This window comes from Cynocephalus volans, chromosome 12 (genome assembly GCF_027409185.1).
Source record: "Cynocephalus volans isolate mCynVol1 chromosome 12, mCynVol1.pri, whole genome shotgun sequence".
NCBI lineage: Eukaryota > Metazoa > Chordata > Mammalia > Dermoptera > Cynocephalidae > Cynocephalus > Cynocephalus volans.
This window is the reverse complement of record NC_084471.1, coordinates 97,952,331-97,978,524: the sequence shown is the minus strand read 5'-3', so window position 1 is coordinate 97,978,524 and position 26,194 is coordinate 97,952,331. Positions and strand designations below refer to the sequence as shown.

Genomic DNA, 26,194 nt, shown 5'->3' with positions numbered 1-26,194 from the left:
CTAGAAGTCCCCAGACTGGGCATTCTCAGAGGGCTGGAGGTTTGTGCCCAGTTTGCGCATGTGACTGAACGCCTGTGTGAGGAAAACCCTGCTGGTGTTGATCTCCATCAAGGTCAAGTTATCCAGTTTGGCATGTACCTCCTCCTGTCTCACAGAGCTGTCAGCAGACCCCTGGAGTGTGGCTCTGCGGGTGTCCCACATTTCCTTGATCAGAGTCCAGATTTCATCTGCTTTGAGGATGTTGTCTGAAGCATGATTTAATAGGAGTTCGGTTAAGTTCCATGCAGTAAGGGCGAGGCACTGGGCTAAAAGTTTCTTCCTTTCATTCATGATCCCTCATTTCCTCCAATTTTTTATGTCCATCCACTCTGGAGGGAGCAACCGACACTTCTGTCTTTATTTCAGGTTAATTGTCAACCACAGAGGTACTTCCACTGGTAAATCAGCGTTAAAAGGTCCCCTGGCCCCTCCCCCGCCATGAGGTAGATCGTGTCTAGACTTAATTTAGGGATAATGGTAACCAGCGCCTTCTTGGCCAGAAAGCCCACCTCCGACGTGCCCACGGGGGCGCGAGCGGCTGGCGCAGGACTCGCCGTCTCCTCAGGCCCCTCAGCGTCCCGAAGGAGGCCGGGCGGCCGCCGCTTTCCCGCCACAGCGCGGGGCTCGCTCCGGCCGGAAGTCAGCTTCCTGGTTCCTCAGAGCTGTTTCTGGACTTTTCTCAGGTTTGCCAGCTCAACACTTCAGTAAGCCTCACTGCAAATTGGAGGCCAATCATAAAAATTATCAGGTTGTTCTACCTGTCAGCCGCCTAAAAATAAAAATAATTACCGGATTGTGGTTGTATTTTTTAATGGAAGTGTGGGAAATGCAGTCAGAAATTATTCAAGCTGAGCTACCTCTGTATTGTTACTAGTCCTACAAGTACTAATACTGCTACCATCCTACAAGCATGATGACTCTTAGCTAATCCTTACTGAGGTATTACCACATATCCAGTACTGCCCTAAGTATTTTACCATAATTTAATCTTCGTAATAACCTTACGAGATTGGGGCTATTTTTTTCAGGTCCATTTTATAGGCTGGGAAGCATTTACATAGAGAATTTCAGAGCACTAAGCAAGTCAGAAGCAGATCCAGGATTCCAGTGCAGGCAGCAAGTCTTCAGAGCCTAAAAGCATTAGATTATACTTTCTCTTATCGTACTTAGAAACTTCAGTTTTTCTCTTGAGCTGTTCCTTTTTTGAGTTTATGCTGTTTTTCAAACGTTCGGTTTTCTTGTTCAATTGCTACAACGGAAATTTATTGATTTATATTTATTTTTAGTTTTTTTGTTTTTTTTTTTCTGTGAGAGAGGTTCTATGATTCTGCTTTACTCCAGCATTTTTTCCTAGAAGAATGATATTCTCCTTGTATATGCCAATAAGGCCATAATGGTGGATAAAGTATGGAGCTATTTCTGTACTGACTAGCTGCCCCACCCCCGAACATCCCGCCTACTAACCAGTCTGCCTCAGTCCCTAGCTAAGAAACCTCTGGACCTCTTCAAAATCCTACAACAAAAGGGTTAACATCCAACAAAGTAGGGGGTCATTAAGCCTGCTTCTTTTCTTCTTTCTTTCTTTCTTTTTTTTTTTTTTTTTTTGGTGGCTGGCTGATATGGGGAGGTCTGAAGCCTGCTTCCTTCCTTTTTGATTGAACAGTGCCTGGTGCCATAGGGTTTGATAAATATTCTGAATGCCATCTACCAAGAAAGAGACGTCAAGCCTTTTTTATTCTTCAGTGTCTTTGCATTTTTTAAAATCTAACTTGAATTCTCTTTCTCTTGTGGTCTGACAGTCACTTTATGTTCTACATCATGAGTCAGGTCAAGTATCACCACCTTTGTGAACTTTTCTCACACACTATAAGGAAAATTTAGGTCCTCTTGTTTTATATTTCTGTTATACTTAATACATATCTCCATGATATTAATGATCTCATAATGTTTATCTGTATATATGACTCCCCATTAGAGGCAGTGTCATTTCTTCTGGGTATCTTCAGTGCCAAGAACAGTGTGTGAGTACATTATAAATATTGTACTTGTTGAATGAATCAACCAATAATTGGTTAGATTAACCAGCATGTAGTGTGGCTGAAGAGATTGTAAATATGTGGTTGAAGATATTTGGGGAGATTCAAATCCAATAAAACTGTCTTGTTGGAGTCTCTGGGAGGCAAGTCTAGCATTTGAACATACTGAAGAAAATTGATAAATCAGTGGGTTACTGTTGAATTATTTTTCCCTTTCCCTTTGAGAATAGACCATTGTGAAGATGGTTCCTCTTTGTTTATAGAAGACATACAAACAAACTTAATAGACTCTATTATTCTTCCCATTTATCTTATTCTTATACAGTGGAACTTTTAATATCAATATTAATATTTGTAACTTATTGAGCATTTACTTAAAATCGAGCATCTATGTACTAAATAAATTATAATAAATAATTATAATTAAACATGTATAATTTATTGAGCACCTTTGTACTATGTTCTGTGCTAACTACTTCACAAAGTTTAGCTTTAAGCAAACACAAACCTAACTGTGTTTTTTCCTGACTTAGAACCTTTTAAGTGATTCCTCATTGTTCTCACAATCAAGTCCAGCTTTTAGGCAAGAAATTTATTAAATCAGTTCTTATATTAAAGATGATCTCTTCTAGGAAGGCTTTTCTGATTCTCCAAGTCTGGATTAGGTGATACTCCCAAAAGTCATCCTATATTTCAAGTAAATTGAAAGGCCCAAGGTATGAAAATAAGTATTAATGACTCTTTGTTAATTTCTTATTACTGTACTTACAAAAATTTCCTGTTTACTTTTCTGTCTTCTTCACGGAGTATAGATTTCTTGAGGACAGGCACCTAAACATAGCTGTGGAACACAGTGATCGTTAAATAAATATTAAATACATTAATTTAAGGGACAAATTACATAAAAAACAAAAACCAAACCTTATGATCTAATAGTTTTCAGGCTCTTCCTGCTTTGCAAAACACATTTACGTTTATTCTATCATTTAGTTCTTTCAACCGAGTTGAACTACAGTCATTATCCCCATTTTAGAGATGAGGAAACTGAGTAACACACATTTCAGGAAACAGCCCCAGACTTCCCAACCAGTAGGGTGGCGACTTCTCCACTATGTCCTATGGACTTCATTAAGGGATGACTCTCAACATAAAATTAAATGGGGTGGGTACAACCTCTAGTGGGAGGGTACAAATGGAGGTGCTTGCTCTTTTATACAACAACTGAAAGAAAAGATGTGTTTTCTTCATGCCCTTCTTATTAATACAGTTCAAAGTACGTTTTGTGAATTTTAAAAATAAATGAATACATGGACATACTCCTGTCTTTTTTGAAAATTTTTCCTTCTGCTCTTTAACTCTCACCTACTTATTTCATTTCTTCTTTTCCAAGCCTCATAGAGGGCGCTCACAAAGGACTACTCCCTGACTGTGGAAGCTCCACTCAAAACACACCTTCACACTGCAACCAAGAGGCGCAGCGCCACCACCTCAGACTTTCTCTATTCCACGCAGGAGGCGGGGCCAATGTCCCTCATTCAAATAAAAAACCAGGAGATTTGCATGGGGAATGACTAGTACGTGAGCTCATTGGCTGATAGCGCAGTGGGCGTGGTATATATTACGACCACTAAGCCCCGCCTCCATTAATTTGCATAACGGCCTCGGCGCGTGCAAGGGAGAAGCGGGTTTGTTTTTGAATCTGCGGAGGCGGCGGTGGCAGCGGCGCCGCGGCGACTGAAGTGCGCGAGACTGAGGAGGCAGCGGTGGGGACGGCTGCGCGGGACGGCTCTGTAGGAAGGAACTTGGTTCCCCCTCCCTCATCTCCCGCCCCGAAAGGTATATGCGAATCCTAGGGGCTGTTATAACCACATTTTCTTAAATTACTATTGTATTTCTGAAGAGCGAAGACCGCATTATGGCGGCTGCGGGAGTCGTGTTTGCGCCTGCGCGTTTGTGGAGCTGCGGGCGGGCGCTGCATGGGAGCACGTGATCTTGCGGGGTAGGGCTCTAGCTGCAGCTGTGCAGCGGGCTGGGCGGTGGCTGCGCAAGCGCAATATTCATTTTCAAGATCTAATGTTCTTGTTGGACGCCATTTGGGTTCTAGATTTAATTTCCCTTCTTCTTAAGGGGTTTCATTTTGCTACCTTCAAATTCTCACAGTTTTCAAGAAAAACATTTCTTATATGTTCTACTCCTATACCGACCTCAAGCTCTTCTCTTCCCCTGATTCTTTTTTAAAATGTGCACTTAATCTTCTGTAAAAATGATTATGTCTTGAGGTTCTTGATTATAACTTCTCTTTTAGGGTAGTGCTGGATTCAGGCTTTAATATGTGGGGAGATAAAGACCAGCACCTAGTGGTGTCCTCACGGGAAGTGCATTTATTTGAAGTGTATATCTGCAAATACATTTTAACCCTATTTTAGCCGGTTCTGTTGTGTAGAATGTTTACAAAATGAAAACAATTTTAGTTTTGGAAATATTGGGGGGAGGGACAGTGGAAGAACATATAATGTAATTTAAAATGAAATTATCTCCTTGGATATTATTGTTTTAAAAAATACTTGATCCTAAGTCATTGAAGTTTTAATTTTAATTAGTTTGTGTGTTTCTGAGCATTTGAATTTTACATGTTTTCAGTCCTTTTGATCACTTGTCCATTACTGCTTCAGGTAGATAATTACCCTTTTAAAATTAACTCCTTTTCTCAGCATTTTTGTTTGCAATGGTATGTAATATATCATTCTTAGTAAAGTTTTTAGGTAGTGAATTCTACAGAGAACTCCCAGTTATACCAGTTACACAGAGGCCTTTACGAAGAAATCAAGTGACCCATCAATAAAAAAAATCTGATTTTTTTTTAAACACTGTACCATATACATGGGTATGAGGAACAATTGTGTTTCATTTTTTAATTGTTAAGTGTTCCTCTGGTTTTAGTTTCTAAAAGAAGGTAATTATAAGTATGCTACTGATTATTTTAGTTTAAAGTGGTAGTGTCACTATATTTAAATCTTATATAACAAATCTGGAGGAAGTTATGTAAAATTTGATATGATTCTCCCATTGTGCAAGTAGTTTCTTGCTAGGCTGGAAACTTGTAAATGGTTTCCATAAACTTCATCTGTGATTAATATGTACAACAATAGGTTTCTCGGTTGGTTATATAACATGTAAGTTTGAATCAGTCTACTGTCAAATGAAGACAGGCTATTGCTTTATAATCTTGATTAGTTTAAGGACATTTTTATTGAGTGAAGCAAATGTTGTTATTAAGTATAAAGTTGATGTAATTGAAAGAAATTCTTTTGGTTGGTGGATTTTTAAATGATGTCACGTATGAGATAAAATGAAGTTATAGGAAAGATTCTATTTTTTTGCAATAGATCCTTAATTTGTCCTGATGTAGTAATTCCTGGACCTCTGAGGTCTTCTACACAGAAATATATTTAAAGGGCAGTTCTGTAATTTTGTCCCTTTTATTCTTATGGAATGGTTATCTGGCACTCCCTCCACCCCCCCAACCTATTTCAGGTATTTTAGAGTTGTGAAAATATGCTGTATTTTCTATGTCTGTGTGTATGTATGTGTATACATATATGTATTTAAGTTAAAAGAACTTTGATCTTGGGGAATGGTACACTTTGCACTTCCAGAAAAAGGAAATAATTTGATTTATATATTTAAGCTTATGGTTTCATTTGAATATGCAGATGATTGCTTCTTAGATTAATATTGATGGTCTTATGAAGCACTTGAAAATACTGAAGAACATAATAATATATGTTATTATTATACACATTACATATATAACATATGTAAATATTGATAGGACAGTTTTGCCATCATGTTTCTTAGAAGGCAAACATAGTTTGATAAACTTCCTAAGATGAATGAATTGTGTAAATAGCAACTATTTGTTCATTAGTGCTCTATCAATAACAACCATACTTGTATTCTGAAATTTTAGTTTGGTGGTTATGATGCCACAAAATTTTGACACATGCACAGCATCTATAAGTGAATATTAAGTTACTGAAGTTATTTAAAATCTTTGTAATTTTATAAATTTTAAACAAAATTTAGTTAGAAAAAACAGGTTTGAATGATTTAAGCCATAAGTTATTAAAATTGTATTTTTTCAAAATTATGATTTGAATATGTGATAAATATATCTAAATAGTTTCAACTTATTTGTTTAGAACATTTTGAAAATGTTGAAAATTGATTAGCAACATTTTGAAATAAGCATTCTAAATGTTTTGGTGATTTGTATGACTTCAGTTTTCCACAGTTGATTAATCTGTAAATGTTTATTGATCTGTTTCTCAATTAGTTTTTCATTGGGACTGTCATTTCATTCTTGCTCTTTTGCTCTTTTAACTTAGTATTATATTGTGGATATTTGCCCATTTAGTAATTCTTCTAGAATATGTTTTTTAATGGTTACATAATACTGTTTGGCGAAAATATCCCAAATTATTAAATATTCTTTTCAAACACGTTTTTAAATGGCTACATATTACTATCTCCAGTAAGAATTTACAGTGACTTATTAAACCTTTCTTTTTTGTTGACCATTTTGCTTGTTGTTCATTTCTCTGTTATAAATCATGCTACAGTGAACATCCTTGTACACGAGGCATGGGCTATATCTCAGAATATTTCTTTGAAATTATGTTTTAAAGAGTTTTTAAAGTAATTTGCAAAACTGATAAAAGTCTTAGCATGTCCCATATCACCATCAAATAAGTGGGTGAAAAATGCTAGCTCATTACCACCCCCCCATGACTAGTAAGGTTGAATTTGTTAATGTTTTATATATGCATTTTCTCATTTTCTGTGAATTAGCCATTTGAGGTTTTTTGGTTTATTTTTCTATTGTGGGTGTTAATGTTTTTCTAATTTGTTAGTAACAGCTCTTTACAGATATTAGCCCTCAGCTTTTCTTATTTGTTGCAGTGATTTTTTTAGTTTATTATTTTTTACATTGTTTATGGTTTTATATGTTCAGAAGTTTTACACTTTTATGTAGTGAAATGTACTGCCTTTTTTCCTTGTGATTTCTTCCAGGGCTTCTCTGCCTAGAAAATATTACTTGTTCTGAGATGAATTAAATATTCATTTATTTTGTTTATTTTTTCTGGAACTGCATTTTTTTTTTTTCTGGAAGTTTTTATTTTTTTGTCGCAGCTGTCTGGTCCTGGGATCTGAACACTTGACATTGGTGTTATAACACCATGCTCTAACCAACTGAACTAACCAGCCAACCTTTTTCGGAAGTTTTAATGAACTCTTTAAAGATACATTTTAGTCTATATGGGCATATAGATGTATTTTTGATATATTGTGTGTAACGGTAAGCTGCTTGTTTACATTTTTTCCAAGTATCTGGTTTTCTTAGAATTTTATGTTGGCCGTCATCTTTTCTCATTGCTTTGGTTGCTTCTTTTGATTGTAACTTATGTGCTAGGTTTGAGCAAACAATCCTGGCTCATTTACTAGGGATAACTATCTTGGGGTCCATTGACCTAGTGGTTCTGTAGATAATTTTAAAGTGTTCCATGGATCCCTCAATGTGCACAATTTTATGTGAATGTGCGTATATGCATTTTTCTGGGGAAAAATTATACCTTTCGGTAGCTTTTTGAAGGGATATGTAATATAAACTAAAAACAGGTTAACAACCACTGGGTCTGGGCATTATTCTTACAGCTGTAGTGCCTTGTTTTATTTGCAGTAGTGCTATACCCTATATAAATGAATGCAATACCCATTCAAAATTCCTTTGTACAGTTTTCATGGTTAACCTTGTTTGTTCTTGCAGATGAACTTTAGATTCATTTGGTTAAATTAAAGAAAGAAAAGCCAAATAATGGTTTTGTTTAGAATTGCATTAAACCTAAATTGAGGTGAATTTATATCTTTATACTATTTGTTTTTCTTTATTGACGAATATGATTCACTTCCTATAAATTACCAAAATGTGCTGTTTTTAGGAACTCTGGGAAAATTCGTAATAACTATGATTTTTCAATAAAATATTATTTTACTGGTTCCCTGGTGCTGGTATAATGTTAGTAGGGATGAGTTAGGAGAGTATATAGGACTACATTTCTGTTTTTAATCTCTTTTAAGACATGGTGCATGAAAGTAGTGCCAGTATGAAGTCAGAAGTGGGAAAAATAGGTTGCAAAATAAAGAGTTGGATAATAATTGAAACCAAAATCTTTCTTTAACACATAATTTTTTTTTAAAGTGGAAGAATTTTGAAAAGTCATCTGATTCCATTTCTGGACAGGATGGAGAGTAATCTCATAAGAAGGTTAAAAATCTTTCATTTTAGTTTCCTTGGTAGCATTAAATTATTATATTTTCTCATAAGGGTGTTTCCCTAGTTATAGTATAAATTTATTCTTTATTAAATCTCATTATGCTGATTTCAGTGAAAAATGTTATCTTGGTTAATAGTGGTGTATTTCAGTTGTAGTTCTACTTTTTATCTTTTTTATGGTGGGTACAGGAAAGAATCAGGTTGTTGCCAAGATATCATTTTTTTTCCGATTTATTTTATTTCATTTTGTTATTGTAATAAGAACACTTAACATGATCTGATCTCTGCCCTCTTTTTCTTTCTTTCTTTTTTTTTTTTAATTTATCAATATACAGTGTAAGTGAAATAAGTAAGGCAGAGAAAGAAATACAACATGTTGTCACCTATTCATGGGAGCTAAAAATAAGTAAATGTGCAAACAAATGGTGAGGGTGGGGGTGGGGAAGAAGACACAGCAATCACAGCAATTCCTTGAACTTGTTAAGTCAAATGAACAGATATGATGTTGATGGGGGGGAGGGGGGAGTGGGAGGGGAGAAAGAGGAATTGGTAAATGGACACGAAAACCAAGATATCATTTTTATTGAACTAGTTAAACTTGAAAATTAGTTGACGCATGAAAAGAAATCAAGGAAATAAAGATAGAACTCAGGTGGTAAAATATGCTTTATGAAAATAAATCTAGGAAATAGATATTAAATGTTAAGATATTAGCTTTTTCTTAAGCACTTTATCTTTTTTAATGAAAAATTCCTGCCTTTGGTTCTTTTCTCAAGCAAATCTGCTTACAGAAGTTGGGATATTTTACTTTTTTGTGTGACCTTTGCCCTTAGTCGAGAACTTTTCCTTGTTTGGTGAATTATGATACAAAACTTCGTTTCTCGAGCTATAACAGTTGAGAAGTATCAAATTAGGGACAGGCGAAGTGCTACTAGAAGAATGCATATGGGTAGGGGCAAGAAATGATGGCTAGCATCTTGATAGTGAACGAAGGTCATATTTCAAGTGTTAGAAATAAGAATTTATAAATTAAGTTATGAGGTTATTTAGCTAGGGAATCACTATTCCCAGAGCCAAATCAGTATTTATAGCATGTTCATTGTGGTGATTGATTATCTTATTAATGATTCTGAATAATAGAGAATATCCAGTTATGTTTAACCTATTCGAGAAGGCAAAGTAGTATATGATTTAGTTTAGAAAGAGTTGTATTATAATTTGTTTTTAAAGTTTGAGGTCTCTGGAAAATTTATATATATATCTTTTACATATATGTATTTTTTCTTTTTTTCTTTTTATTTTTTGACAGTTGGCTGGTGTGGGGAACCGAACCCTTGACCTTGGTGTTATAAGGCCATGTTCTGACAGACTGAACTACCGGCCAGCCTAATATACATTGGCATACCTAATTTTTCTAGGGAGTCACATGAAGAAAGAAGTTTGAGGATAAAGTTCCTGACTTTGAGTTCCTAGTTGTGAGAAATATTATAGGTAAAAATTAGGGGATGTTTTAACAGTATTTAAACAGTAGATCACCAAAATATCATTAATTAGCTCTGGGGAGTCACTCCCTAAAGTACTTAGAAATTATCTATGCATTAAAATTCTTGATCATTTGACCTTCTTATGTTTCATTAGAAAACCCAAGACTGTTTAAAAATTATTTTGCAGTGTTCTTTCTCAGGTTACCCTGCCATCCACAGAGTAAACCAGGGGTTTCTCTTGGCATTTTCTTTTATATTTTTATGTTTTATTTTTTGTTTGTTTGTTTCTTCTCTCTGTTGGCATTTTAGTCTGTTCAAAACACAGATGTGAATTCCACAAAATTAAACTTTGTTTATATATACTTCAAGTTGCATGGTGGAAACCATTTTGTATTGGAGACAGAGTATGAATGCTGGGGAGCATTTTCAGTTTTTTAAGAATGAGTGGACCAGGGTTACTAATGTTTGTTTATATAATGTGAATGTTTTCAGTTTTGAATTTTGACTAGTTGGATTTTTGAGCCTTTAAGAGAATGACTTAGACATCTTCTTGGCTACCTTTCAAAAGCATTTGAGAGGCCTAAGGGTACAGTTGTAGTGCTTTCCCAAGAGTCTTTATAATTGGACCTATATAAACATGAAAATCTGGGAAATGAAGGTGACTTACTAACTTTGTCATCAGAAACATTCATTTATTCATGTCTGCAATTTTTCATTGCTCAAAATACAATATTTTGTGTTATTTTCTATCTAATAACTGGGAATGACTAGCTATATACCCTGTAGTTTGCTGAAGAGGGTCCTTTTGTATGATGGCAATGTGCAGTAGTACTGTCATAATGTCTTACTGTATGATCTTTTTTTCTATTTCTTTGTTTTTATAGCCCTGCGCACTTCGGGGAACTATTGTTTTGGGTGGATACCTAGGAATAATGTTTCCAAAACTCCATGGCACTTTTACATTCTAATAAGAAATTTGAGTTGTATGTTAGAGTAGTGATTCTCAGAAATATCAAAGCCATGATAGGATCTCTCCTTGGGTCAGTAGTTCTCAACGATAATGCCTTCCATTTTGTAGAAAGGTAAACCGATAAGATGGGAAGGGAATCTACTGTTTGAGGACCAGGAGAAGAAGAGTTTGATGGAACCATAATGAATGACTTGATTGCTACAACTCATTACCAGCTAAGGCTTTGGAGCATTAGGAGTTTATCTGCCCTGTTACCCATATTAGATAGACTGTCTTAAGAAATGGAAGAAATGGACAAAAGCATGGAAAGGAAAAGAGGGACCACTTTTGAACTTTACTTCTTTTATTTCCTTTTAGGTGGTGAATGTTGTCAGAAGTGAATTTAATTGGAGTAAAGGCTAAGCTGCTGTAAGAGACTCCATTACTATTATTTAAAGATGATTAGGGGCTGGCCAGTTATAACTGCTCAGTTGGTTAGAGTGCAGCTTTATTACCCCAAGGTCACGGATTCAGATCTCTGCACTGGCCCCCCCCCCCCCCCACACACACCACACACACCACACACACACACCACACACACACACACACACACACACACACACATTGATGTTTATTTCTCACATACTACAGAGTGAGAGCATAAGACTGTTTAGGGTTTATAGCTGGCTTAGTCTTAACATATGGCTTCCGTCTCTAGGTTGAACATGATTATTCTACAGTTCTACTAGCCAGGGATAGAAAGGGCAATGGGAATGTGTGTTCACTCTTTTGAGAGCGTGATATGGAAGTGGCGTATATCACTTTGACTCATGTTTTATGGATGATAACTTAGTCATTGGAACGTATTTAGCTAGAAAAAGAAGGCTGGGAAATGTGTCTAACTGGACAATTGTGTTCAGCTGAAATTAGATAATTTTATAAAAGAAAGGGAGAAATGGTTATTAGTGAACAACTAACATTTTCTGCTACATAGGGAAGCTGGAGAAGTGGTCTTTCAATGTAATTTATAATTTGGTAATGAAAACTGGTTCCCTGTTTTAAGAGTTAGGTCCAATTATAACATAACTTTTGTATTTCTTCCTTTGAAATTATATTTTTGAAGCTTTGTATTCATGATTTATGGCTGAGGTCCTAGTGTAATAAATATTTATCCTATTTAGTAGAATTCTTCCTTTCTCTACTTGCTTTTGAAAACATTAAATGATATTTAGTTTTGCAAGAGTTGGAATTTTTAATTTTTAAAACTCAGTGTAGTATTTTTGAAACTTGCAAGTTAATTTCCTTAATTTAAGAGGAAGAAGAACTGTAGTTAAATTGAGCGACAGTTTTTGAATTGCTTATTTTAGATGAGTTGTTTGCATTATCCTATTTTTTCTCTGTGTGTAAAGTACACTTTTCAAGATGGTAAATGTGCTTTTTAAGGTCCTTACAATATACACAGGTGAAAAGATAGTGGTTGTAAATTCTCTGCATATGGGCAAAACTTACCTGATTCATAAGTAAATAAAAGTAGCTTTCTGTAGAATATGATAAGTAAAACAATAGATATTTGTATAGGGCACAGAAAGTGGGACTCTATTGGGGGTGACATCAAGGAAGTCTTCCTAGAGGAGTTGTAATTTAAGGGATGAATTAGAAAGATATTACTAGTAAAGAGAATAAGTGGCGTGTTCAAAATCTCATAGGTGAGAAAGAAGGTATTATGTTAGGAGAACTCTAAATAGCTCTCTGATACAAATGCTTAACTTCTGTAAATAAGAATCATTGCTGCCTTGGTACATACATAAAATGCCTAGTAGAGGATATTGTTATTCTCAACTAGAAGTTCTCTAATTTCTCATTGCTCTACTCTGTATCTCTTTTAAAGGCATTCATTTCTTTCCACTTTTATGTTTATGGTTGTGTGACAAATGTCACATTTTGAACGAAAATTCTTTAATATTAGGTATAAGACCACTATTAAAAGTAAAAGATTGATTTCCACTGTGTCTACCTTAATATTCAATAAATATGTGCTAATTGAAAGAATAGAATCCCTCTGTGTTGGGTGAAAGTACAAAGAAAGAGAGTAAGATATCCTAATTCCTTTCATTCATTTAACTTATAATTCACAGATGTCAAAACTTTTTATAAAAAAAAAAAAATCAAACATGTAAGTTACTTAAATGGCAAGCATCCACTGGATAAATTGTCAGAAGATTTGAATGGCACTTTACATATGAAAAATTATAAATAGTAAATCAATTTTTGGGAAAATATCCTTAATATCATTCATTAAGAAATAGAAGAAAAAAAACCAGAAGACAATTAAGAAACAAGGAAACACTATTGCTTGCCTATTAATAAAATATGACTGAAAAACGTATGTATACATATTAATAAGGGTTTGTGGAAAAGATGAAATGATACAATTATTTTGTGTATTAAGTTTGTATAATTCTCTTCCTTCCCCACCAAACTTACTTTAAATGATTTAAAAGTTGGACGATAAAAAACAAAGGAAGAAAGAAAAAATAAAAGTAAAGGCAAAGGATTTTCCGAAAAACAGTAATATGGTGAAGTGGAAAGAATAGTAGTTTTGTATCGGGGCCTAAGCAATTAGTGTCTCCCAGCAGTATGCTTGTCTTTAAAATGGGGTTACAGCTTACTTGGTAATGTTGTTATGAGGGTTAAATGAGATTAGATATAGAAAATGCTTAACATTTATGCCTGACACATTTCTCTAGTTTCAATCAGTTGGTTAATCAGTTAGTCATTCATGAATATTATACTAAGAGGCAGCTATGTGCAGGGAGTTCTGTAGTGAAGGGAGATTTATAGAAAATTATATTCTTGATTTCTGGAGCTAGAATTTAAATGCACTTAAAAAGTAATTTAGAAAAGTAGATTTGATAATACTACTTACTAGTTAGGAAAACAAACATCTAGAAAAGTTGTTTACTAGCAAAGTTTTCTGAGGGAGACCAGTTTTAGTCTGACTCATTAAATAAAAAAAACCAAAACATATTTAAAGGAACAAAACCCACAAAATTATCAAGTTCACTAAATTTACAGTAAACCTCTTTATACTGAGAAAGCAGCCATTTTCTTGCATTAATTATCGTATCTGCAAGGTTTGTCACAGTTTTTTAGATTGTCATCATTGCCAAAGTTAGGGATGAAGTTGTTTGTTTTGGGAACTAGAGCCACACAGGATTACGCCCTCCACCCCTTTAAAAAAAAACTCTGATTGCAAAGTACTGCCCCTCGCTCTCTCTCCTTCCCCTTTTCCCTCTAGCTGTGGAACTTGCTTAACATGCTTTCTCAAAATTAAGGCAAAGCAAAATGTCATTCTTTTTTCTATGACCCTTCCTTGTGATAAAGCTCCTACCTCTTAAGGCACAGATTTGGCCATATAAATTTTTTCAGTGATTTTCTGAATCTGTATCTTTATTTTGATGTTTTATGTGACCATTTAATTTACATAGTTCCAATGAAGTGTTGGTTAATATAGAAAGACCTCCCTATTATCCATGTAATAAAACTATCCATTTGATATAAGGTTTAAGAGTTAACTTCTGTCTAGATGTTTTGTAAAGTGTTATTATTTATTAATTTGTTTATCAATTTGTCTTCACGATCAGGAACCAAGAGTCATCTGATTTATGTCAATAGGTTTTTATCTCCAATACCTATTTACTGTAGGATATCATGGTTCTCTGAAAAGATTCCCATGTTTGTCAATGCTCCTGGTCTGTCAGGAAGTAAAATTCTTTATTCTCTTCAAAGTTTTGAATTCATAAGCTATGGAACAGATACTAAATTGATTTCCTGTGAAGACTTTAGTAGGCGTCATTTCTACATTTGAGATGCAGTCCTTGTCTTGTTCCCTGTCATACCTAATTAAGAGAATGTTTTTAAATGTCATATTTATGGTGTGATCATGGTTACAAATTAGATTTTTCAAGTTCTGTCCTGGTAGGAAGGAAAACAGATTTTTATTGAAACTATGTAAACAGATTCATAAAAAGTAAAAAGAAGTTATGATACTATATACAATATTTAATCATTGTTCAAAGCAGTTTCTGGACAAGGCCAATCAATATACTCAGTATTTTTCTACGGAATCATTTAAAAAATGTTTCTGGTGGTTTATTAGCTTATAGTCTATATTAAGATATTTTTCCTCCCTGAATTCTGAGGGTATTGGATCAAGATATTATTTAAATTACTATTTGTACAAAGTATATCTTAAATTGAGGGTTAGAAATAGAGTAAGAAGAGTTTTTCTCTTATGACCATTAAAAACAAAATATTAATCACAATTAAATCAGTTCATTTAGGTGTAGGTAATTTTTGTTTTTCTGATCTTGGGTTAAGTATTCTACTTTCACAGAGTTGTCTGCATTAACAGAATCATGGAAATCCTGACTCATTCCCTTAATACACTTATGATGCATGTTGATTCATGAGGGTGATGTCAGCTTTATACCAGATGCTTACATTCGTGAGTCTCTTCCACGTAATAGTAATAGTTAAGATGATTTGGTACAGTTCTTTACCAAGGGTCTTTTGATGTTTATTTAGAAGACTTAATTTAGCAGACACACACGTCCTCAGGTACAGTGGTAGCAAGGATCTTGGCTCATGTTTTTTCTTGAGTCTCATTGCTTCTAGTCTGACCTAGGACCTCTTCATATCTTGTATATAAGGTTATCCTTAGAATTTTATTCACCATTGTGGGGATTTCCTTCACACTTCTTCTAGGACCCTTGTTTTCCATATGCTATGTCTTTTTATTAACTTATTCTGTCTTTGAGGGGAGGATGACTACATTCTCATGTAGCTTTTGGAGTAAGGATGCATGGGAGGTATATTTTTTTAAGACCATGTGCGTCTGAAAATGTCATTCTGTATTTTTATGCTTGACTGATAGTTTGGCTGGGTATAGAACTCTAGGTTGAAATAATTTTCCTTCAGAATTTTAAAGACACTGCTCCATCATCTTCTCGTTTCTATTATTATTTCTGAGAAGCCTGAAGTCATTCTTATTTCTGGTGTTCTTCTTCAATGGAAGCTTGTAGAATCTGTTTAATAACAGCCTTCAGTGTTTTGAAATTTCACTGTAACATGCCTTGGTATGGGTTTGTTTATTACTGTTTGCAGGCATTCACTGAGCTCTTTTGATCTGGCAACTCTTGCCCTTCAATTCAGAAAGTTTTCTTAAATGATTTCATTGGTGATGTTTACTGTAGGTTAAATGTGTTCCTCAAAAGTTCATGTATTATAAGCTTGACCCCCACTTAAGAGGGTGGTAAATCCAATTATGATATTTGAAAGATGGAGCCTTTAAGAGATGATTAGATTGTGAGAATTGTGCCTTCATGAATGGATTGATCCATTCATGGAGTAATGGATGTAGTTCTGATGGCTTTCAAAGAAGAGCAAGTGAGAAGGTTAGCTCTCTTGCTCAGCCCATTCTCTCACCATGTGATACCTTGCCTTGCTGTGGAGTGCTGTTACCAAGAAGAAGGCCCTTGCCAGATGTGTTCCATAGATGCTGAACTTCCCAGTCTCCAAAATTGTAAGAAATATATTTCATTTCTTTTTAAATTACCCAGTTTAAGGTATCCTGTTATAAGCATCAGAAGTGGACTAATACAATATCTTTCTTTTGCCATTCTGTCATTCCAATTTGAATTTTTGGATGATACTCCAGTTATATATTTTTTTCCTATTTGCAACTTCATTTTTTTGCTCAGGTAGATTTCTTCAACTTTAACATCCAGTTCTTCTGTTGAGTTTTTAATTTTTCTATCATGTTTTTAATTTCTACTTTTCATTCCTTGCCTGTAGTATTCTTTTCTTGACTCAGTAATGCAACAACTTTTGTTTTTTGTGTATAGTCAGCCCTTTATATCCAGCTGTTCCACATCCACAGATTCAACCAACTGCAGATCAGAAATATTTGCAAAAAAAAAATAAAATAAAATAACATTACAACAATAAAAAAATACAAATAAAAAACAATACAGTATAACAACTATTTGTATAGTATTTACATTGTATTAGGTATTACAAATAATCTAGAGATGCTTTAAATTTTATGGGAGGATATGAGTAGGTTATATGCAATTGCTATGCCATTATGTATTAGGGATTTGAGCATCCATGGACTTTGTTATCTGCGTTGGATCCTGGAACCAATCCCCATTGTATACCAAGGGATGACCATTTATTAATGTTCTTTTGAAGTTTTCTTCTTACTGCATAGTCTTATTGCTTTGTGTATTTTCTTTTTTTCTTTTCTGTTTTTTTGGTCTTCTATGTTAGAGACTATTCTCAGTTGCCTTTATCTTCTTAGGTTGACTGCATAATGCGATGTGGAAAATTACTAAGTTGACTGGAATATCTAAATTTAGTAGTTTTGAACTTCTCCATTGGGTTGATCTGGCTGGGCCATTTTTGGGGAGCACCCACAGGACCCTAGGTCTTATGTCTTGTGCTGGTCAGATACCCCCAGTCAATAGTCTTCCATTTTCATACGTGGTGAATAAAGGTCTGATTGCGAGCATTCTGGGAGATTAATGGAGGAAGAGGACTAAGGGTTTCTGCAGTTAGCCCTCAGCCTCTCTCTTTTTGGTATGGTATTCTCGTTTTTAACTGTGGACATTGTCTTCAGACTTTGGCTAGGGTTGGGGAGAGTGGGTATTCATTGGAATGTGGTTGGTAAGGGTATCTGTAGAGTATCATACTGCTTCTCAAACAGCTTTCTCTAGTATTGCCTTTTTAAAACCAGATTATCATACTCTTTGTTCCCTTTACCCCAATTTCCAAAGGTGCTTGGTTATTCTATTTCCCATATCTTTTGAGGTTTCTGCAGTGTAAATCAGACTGGATTTTAATTTGTCACCACTGCAGATTGGAATATGGTGTTTCAGGGACTGATAAGTTAGTTATCATTGGTCCTGCTTATTTCCAGCTTCCCAAATCTTTGTAGTTATTATTATCTCTTACTTTTCTCCCAGTTATGGAGGATTTTTACCTTAAAAAATAGTTTTACTGTAGTGTTAGAGGGATTTGAGGGAATGAAATTAGGTAGCTTCAGTTTATCATCTAATTATCCTTCTAATGTTCCTTTTCCCTTTTTAATATGTATAATTTGATAATAATAATTTGTGTAATGAAAATGTCTTAACTAATTGAAATGCGTATTTACTTTCTCCTGAATACAGTGAAACTTTTTAGGGTCTATGGAATTTTCAATAGTTTGCATATGCAAAGTTTTCTAATAGTGTGATATATAAAAAATGTAGTTGACTAGAGTTAATTCTTTTTAATTCTTTTTCATTATTTCTTGTGTAACTCATGGCCAATGATTACATTCTCTGGTCATAAAAATTGAAGATTATAGCACTCTTATTTTACATGGTCATGGTAAGAGTGAAATGAAAAAAGTTTGTGAAAGTGCTAGTTTTTAATTAGGAAGAGATAAAACATTGGATAATCATTGAAGTGTTTACCTAACATTAGAAATTATTTCCACATATGTATACTTTTGCAAATAAATGATGATGGGGCTCATTACAAATGACCCCATTTGAAACAAATTTCTTGTAATCTGTGGAATTATACAGTCAAGCTGAATTCTACTTTCTTAGTACTATCAATAAAATTTAAAAATAAATTGTTCTCTTATGTTCAGTGGTTTTCTATAGACTTCTTCGTGTTCAGCTCTTCTATGCACATAGTAGCTCCTGTGTAGCGCCTATAAAAACACTCTAAAAACTGAAAAGTGCTCTACAAAAGGTATTTTTTTCATCTTGGATTCTGAAGTGCGGATGTGTTTAGGCCAAGACTAAAAACTTAGTTGCCTTATTAATTGACTTCTTCTTCCTAGAAAATAAAGAGTTGATAACCTAAAAATGAAGGTTCTTTAAAGATAGAATTTTCTGAGATTTTTGGGGTAGAAACAAAAACACTGGGAATTAATTTCAGCTCACTATCTGTATTAGTCCATTTTCTGACACTAATAATGGAACACCTGAAACTGTGTAATTTATAAAGAAACAAAATCTATTTCTTACAGTTTTGGAGGCTGGAAAGTCCAAGGTCCAGGGGGCACATTTGGTGAGGGCCTCCTTGGTGGGGACTTCCTACAGAGTCCCCTGGTGATGCAGAATATCACATGGCAAGAATGACAAAAGTGTTTTCATGAGCCTTCCTTATAAAGCCACCGTTCCAACTGATGGTAATGTGTTAATCCATTAACTATTAATGGATTAATCTATTCGTGAGGGCTGGGCCTTCATGATCCAATCACCCGCTGAAGACCCCACCTTTCAACATTGCCACATTGGAGATCAATCTTCCACATGAGCTTGTGGGGATATTCAAATCATAGCACCATCTACTGAGCAAATACTTTGTTTCATGCTATGGAAGAGAATGAAAAATGGATTAAGATGCAATTTCTGACTTTATATAAAGATTACGTATATAAAGATATATGTAATGAAATGTGGTAAGTGTAATGATAATGTGCACAAAAGATCTTGAGAGATCAGTTGCACTTGGTTTGGGGGATGGGCATAGTAAGGAGAAAGAGTAAGGAAAGGATTGTCAGTGATAAGCTAATTTAGGTTGAATCATGAATAGAATTTATCAGGGGAACTAGGATAATTTCTTTGGGGTGGAGAGTGAAAGGTGTTGGCACTGGTATCACTTGATGTAATAGTCTACTTATTTTCCCTTCCTATAAAATGTTTTCATCAGACACAGAAACAGAACCAATGTGTGAAGGGGGGTGTGAATGAAGTTCTGTGGGCTGGGCTGAGTGTAGTTTGGGTTGTATTTTAGCTCTTATTAATTTAGTGAAGTTATTTAATCTCATCCTGTTTCATATCAGGAACTGGAGATAAAACCTACTTTTAGGGTTAGTGGGAGAATTAAAGTAATGCATATATGCATACAACTTATCTGAAGACTGGATCCATATTAGTATGTCTCTCTACTCCTTTGTCTCCCAAAGCCCCTTCATTAAGTTAGGCAATCAGTGTTTGTATTGATTTGACTTAGGTGCCTTGGAATAGTAGAGAAAATCTAGGGAATTGGTGGTATAATTGTAGTAGTTGGAAGAGGAAGGGTGCAATGATGGAACTTAGATTATGTCTCTTATTTTGAAATCAAAATTAAGTGAAAAGTAGCTCTTATAGCTACTATTAGTAGCCAGCAGTTTTCCCTGGCTAGACTAAGAAAAAAGTAGTCCGGGTTTACATTGGGAAGGTATTTGACAAGGGAGGCTTAAAGGGGGCAGGGGATATCATGCATTTGAGCGTGTGTTACATAATTTAAATCTCTGTGGATCACCTTCCAAAAATTGTTTCCAAAATGTCAGAAGCTGGTCATCAGGCAGCTCTAAATGTTTTGGCTCTTTGTAAACCACCTCCACTCAATTAAACTTACATTCTGTTCTAGTGCTACAGAAATGTCTATTCTGTTCCAGTCATTCCCAGTTTACTGACATCTTTTAATGAATAGACTTTGCTTGAGCTACCTTCGGAGAATCACAGTTATATTTTTGAGGATTTAATATGGCTTGGATCAAGTGTAACTTCTTTTTTTCTAATACAGTATTTAAAGCAGTTTTTACATAAATTATCCAGTTTGCCTCATGGAAAATAAGGAACTTTTATTTGTTTATTTTTTAAATTTAAATTTAATTTAATTTTTTATTTTACTAATAAGGAACTTTTAAAGCTGAATAATTACAAAAACTTTTATTATGGAAAATTTCAAATATATACAGAAATAGAATGAAATATTGAACCCCGTGTGCCCATCATTCAGCTCGAACAATTATCAACTTATGGGACTACCCTCCTCTTAGCTATATTCCTACTACCTCCATACACCCTTAAAAAGTTTTCATAAATACCTACATTTAGTGATGGATAGAGACAAGGTATTACAGAATAGCTAAATTTTTGGGAGGTATACCAAGGAAGAGAGAAAGTAAACGTGGATTCCATCACAGATGTGAACTGTTGAGCAAACAGGTTCTTTCTGTGCTTTTGTCTTTTCCTTCTCTTGATGGCTTTGTTATTGTCAAGACAAATTTGTTGGGATAAGACTGAGTTTTACCTTTTTGTGCTCCCTATTTTTTTTCCCAGAGTGTCTACATTATTTTTATTTGCTTTTCCCTTGTATCAAAATGTTGGGAAGTCTCTGGCAGGGTATGAAATGTAATTTGCCCTGGGACCAAACACTCACCTGGGGATGTGAGTGTGTGTGACCATGTGGACTACGAAGAGAAGAAATTCTTTTTATTTTCATGGCAGATTACTCAAATTAAGCTTTGTTGCTGTCTTAGTTCTACAGGCTCTGTTAAGATTCAACAATTTGATTGTAAGCTTTAAGCAGTCTGCTAGATTTGAGCACTTTGGGGCTTAGCTTCTGTGGGGAAAATCTTTAATTAGCCTTCTATAAATTGAAATTAACTTTATCAAATGACTGTAAAGATTTAAACAACTTAAGTTTATTGAAATTATAAAATTACTTTTTTCATGATAAAAGTACTATAAAAGGTAAAAAAAAAAAAAAAAAAAAGAAAGAAAGAAAAAGGCCTTGAGCAGGTTTTGACTTTTTTTTTTCTGGACTGAAATGGAGGCTTTCTTTCAAGTGAATTCCCTGATGTTTGCTGTGTGATTTGGCTCTATCTCTGTAACTGTTAATATGTGGCCTGGACTTTTAAGTTGTCTGGGATCTGGATGTACCCAAAGTCTGCATTGCAAGTCGGGATTCACAGGCATTATGTTACAAAACTGGCTTGCTGCCTTCTGTTTTCTTTTTCTGTGTCCTGAGTAGCTGCATTGTTTGTTGCAGTATATGCATTAGCTGTTGTCTGTGTTCATTTTCCTGCAGGCTGACAAAGTAGGAGGGGCTTCGTTTGATTCATAGCAGAGTTTTCACTGTCAGTTCTTGAGTGCACATTGCAGCCATCTTAATTACACTTCCGTGCAACTGAGACTGTGCAGCTGTCTCAAAATGGCTGCTAACCTAGTCTTTGTAGTTGCTTAGGCAGCAAGTATGCCAGTGAGGAGATTTGTCACATGCATCAGGACTAAAGGTAAGAACCAATTACTTTTTATCTTTAAACATTCTAATTTAAAAAAAAAAAAAATTTGAATTTAACTGAGTTTATGTAGGGAGGTGAACTTAGACCTTGCTTGCTAAAAAGTTGAAATGTTTGCTAGAACCTTTAAGTCTCTATTATGGAAACGGTACATAGGATGGTGAGGTCAAAGGTTAAATTCCTGTAATTTCTCTCCCATTTTATATTCTGTCATTGACAGAATATTTGATCACCGTTGTAGTGCTTTTCTGGTCCTAATTAACTTAATATTCCTTTTACATTGGATATTTTAGTTTGTTTGACATTTATTTGTAGAAATTAAAACAATATATTATCTAAATTGATTTTTTTTTAAGTGAATCCATAAATAAGACCTGTTTTGCATGAAGAGTTTGATTTTTCTGAGTTTTTGTCAGATATTGTTTGGAAGCTTTCTGGGAAGACTGGTAATTCTCCATGCAAATCATAGTTATAGAAATTTTATAACAAAGTCCTTTTTAAAATTAGGGATCCCAATTCTTTCTCATCATGCTGCCTTCTCCTGGTATACAACTCTTTCACATTTTAAATGGTGCTTCACTTTTTTGTTCGAGTTACTTTTGCTTAAATTGGCATTCAGATTCAGGTCTTGAATTTAGAAATAAGTTCACATCTAGGCCTGGACACTCTTTTTCTTTATGTCGAATGTATTCTAATGCTAACAGAGCTGAAGTAAAAACTCAGCGTTTTAGTAAAGTGATGTTAATTATCCACTTTAGTCTTAGTTTAAACCTGTGGTATATTTAAAAGTAATATATAACTCAGTGCCTTTGTAAATATAGTTTCAGAATTTTCAAAAAGCTTACTTAACATTGTTCTGAAGTAGAAATGTTTATTGAGATAGTATAAATCCATAGTTACCCTGAAAGGTGAGAGAGTGAAATTCTTATTCACATAATATTTTAGATAGCAGAACAGATATACTTTAAGCACTAGTGCTTAAATTGCAGTACTTATTAAATTTTTTCTAAGTGTTATAGTACATTCTGGTTTTGTTAGTAGAGTATTATGAATATATCCCTGACTAATATGACATAGAACTGTAAGTTCTGAACTTTCTGAATAGGGCAGCTTTCTAAAAATATCAACTTTTTTGCAAATTAAACTCTTATGGAGGACCCCAATATATAAAAAAAAGTGGTATTTTATTTTTGTGTGCTGATTTTGTGATTTTACTTTACTTGTCATAAGTGTACTTAATAAAATGAGAACATTAGGCTATTGTGACAATTATAATCTTATATTAGTATCTAGATCTAGTTCACTTATTTGTAGAACCTCGGTCTCTAAGGCACTGGAATTTGTTGAAAGTTATTCTAGAATGTATCTTCTTCATATTCTTCCTGGATTTTCATGAAGGTGGAGTGTAAGATGTATATCGATATGACCTAACAGTTTAAAATTGCTGTCTTGTCACAAACTTATGTTTATACTAGTTCTTAGTTATTATTATTTAAATAATAATTTAAATAATATAATCATTTAAATAATATAATTATTTTCCTAACTTAATCAGTGTTTACTTATTCAGTGGCCTGAAATACATTCTGGGGTCATTATTTATCTCAGTTACATCAACAGCTTTAGTGTGTTTATTTCACTTTTGTTAGTACATTGCAAAGTTGTTAGGACTATCTTATGTGATGTGGACTCCTATAATCTGAACATTAATTTATGTAAATCATCTAGTCATATGAGCTTACCCCTAAAAAATAATTCAGTATATGTGAGAGAGTCTATCCATTATTCCTTTTAGTAAGGTTATGCTCTGGAGTGAGTATGACATAGGAATGTGAATGTCCTTCATCAAAAACTGTGTCCTGGGCTGGCCTGTGGCTCACTCGGGAGAGTGCGGTGCTTATAACACCAAGGCCATGGATTCGGATCCTATATAGCAATGGCCGGTTCACTCACTGGCTGAGCGTGGTGCTGACAACACCAATCCAAGGGTTAAGATCCCCTTACTGGTCATCTTTTAGCAAACAAAAAACAAAAATCTGTGTCCTTAATCACTCTTATTTTCATGCCAATTGTAGTATGAGCAGCTCACTGTCTTGGTGTGGGGGAGGGCATGCAAGGGCAGGAGATTCTAGTGTTTAAAATATGTGTATTTAAAAAAATTTTGTATAATGCAAGCCAGCTACTTAGTTTGGTACTCTTAAATGCTGGAGAAAAACTGATGAGGTTGAAATTATTGAGTAATTTATGTTGGTCTTTAGAGTGGGACCTTAGGGGAATTTTAGTGATCCACTCTTTTTGCCTTCTATTGCTGACTATAAAATTTACCCCCATCCTCCATAAGATTAATACACATTTTTAAAATACTTGTACATAGGGAAACACTAACACCCTGTAGTTACTTAGGACATTATTGCTAATCCTTTTACTGCCGTGTTGCATTTTTGGAACTGTGAGTAAAAACTAGACCTCACTGGGATTATTACTTTTGGTGTTAGTGAGAGTTTTCAAATTTTCTCTGCTGAATTCCAGGTTAACTATTATGCTGGATAATTGAGGCCCTAATAAATCTGGGAGCTGTATAATTGAGGTTTCATGATATTCTGTCACTTCTTTTTTTGTCCTGCCCGTTTACCCTTTTTTGTAAACCACTCATTAGCATAAGCCTCTAAAGGAAATGTTGGGGTAGTGGAAGGAGCATTGATGAAGAATCCAAAACTGGATTTGAATCCTCTTTTGGTCACCTTTTTCTGATATTGACCAGGTCGTTCCATTTTCTTTTTTTTTTTCAAAAGATGACTGGTAAGGGGATCTTAACCCTTGACTTGGTGTCGTCAGCACCACACTCTACCAAGTAAGCCAACTAGCCATCCCTATATAGGGATCCGAACCCATGGCCTTGGTGTTATCAGCACAACACTCTCCCAAGTGAGCCACGGGCTGGCCCTCAGGTCATTCCATTTTCTGATTCTTGTTTCCTCATCTGTAAAATGGGGGGAAGTTCCTATTTGGCAAGGTATACTAAAGAATCAGTTTATATAATGTTTCTGAATAGTACTATGAAATACTCCACAAATATATTGCATGCTAATTTCCCCAGTAATATGATTTTCAGTTTATTTGCTTCTCAAATGTTATGTATTTTGTCCAGTGTGATTGTATCAGATTATATTTTAAAAGTATGGGAAATTTCTCATATAACTCATGCGCAGAAGCAAGGAGTGCTAACTAACATCAGTGTATTCACTTAGTAATGTTATATATTCATGTTTGTATTGCGGGGTTCTACTCAGTTATATAAATTAGCCATTCTTTGCTGTGCGTATGGGCAATGGCAGATGTATTTATTGAGTAAATCCTATGTAGTATGTTGGCATTTCAGAATTTGAGGAGTAGGAGAAATTGGTTGAGGTAAGATGTTTTAACACTTAAAATAATGAATAAGTTTCCTAATAGAAAGTGTTCTTAGCTGTAGGTGTACACTAGACTAGATAATTATTAGAGGTCATTATAAACCCATTTTTGTTGAAAATTTACATTTACGTTTATTAATTTAACATTCACCATATCAGCTATGTGAAAACTACCGTGATGGTGCATGGAACATGGTAGTTTATGATCTTGATCTGACTTATAGTTGAATTCCACGTTTACCATGGTGAAAGCTAGCTTCTTAACATTGCTATGTATCATGACATTGGTAACTCTAAGGAAGTGTGAAAAGAATGGTATTTCTTTTTGGTGTTATCAGCACCACACTCTGCCTTGTCCTAATTTTTATATTAGGGTATCACGAGGGCTGATTGAAGGAGATCCATTGACAAAAAGTGACAAATGATTGAAAGTGAAGAGATTAAAGAAATACTAATTAGAAACATGTAAGTACCATCAGGACTTTTAATGTGGTTATCAGTTCCCTTTTCCTTGAATGTTATCATTTTGGAAAATAGCTTTCAAGTTAGAGGTAAAACTAGTAAAAACTGAAAAAGCTGGTAACTTGCACCGGAAACATTGACTCCCCCCTGCTTTACTGCAAAAGAGAAAGTGATTTGGGAGAAAGCCTAACGTCTATTCAAATAAGTTATTGTTTTCAATTGCTCAGGTTTGAACTTTCACAAAGGGTTCTCTGTTGGCGATTTGTAACAGTCCATTACAGGTCATTAATATGTGAATATGGAAATGGAACAAACAGCACCCCCTGACTTTGTGATTCTTTATGAG

General features: G+C 34.6%; 1 protein-coding gene and 1 pseudogene across 3 annotated transcripts in view; one reads left to right on the top strand and one right to left on the bottom strand.

Moving 5' to 3' along the window:
* LOC134391765 (DNA replication complex GINS protein PSF2-like) lies at window positions 1-24,747 on the bottom strand (annotated as a pseudogene).
* Window positions 3,797-26,194, top strand: part of ATF7IP (activating transcription factor 7 interacting protein) — a 119,749-nt gene continuing 97,351 nt past the window's right edge. For all 3 annotated transcript variants that reach the window (XM_063075026.1, XM_063075027.1, XM_063075023.1), the window contains exon 1: window positions 3,797-3,911. The gene's annotated coding sequence lies outside the window, so the exon portion shown is untranslated. The remainder of the gene's footprint in view (window positions 3,912-26,194) is intronic.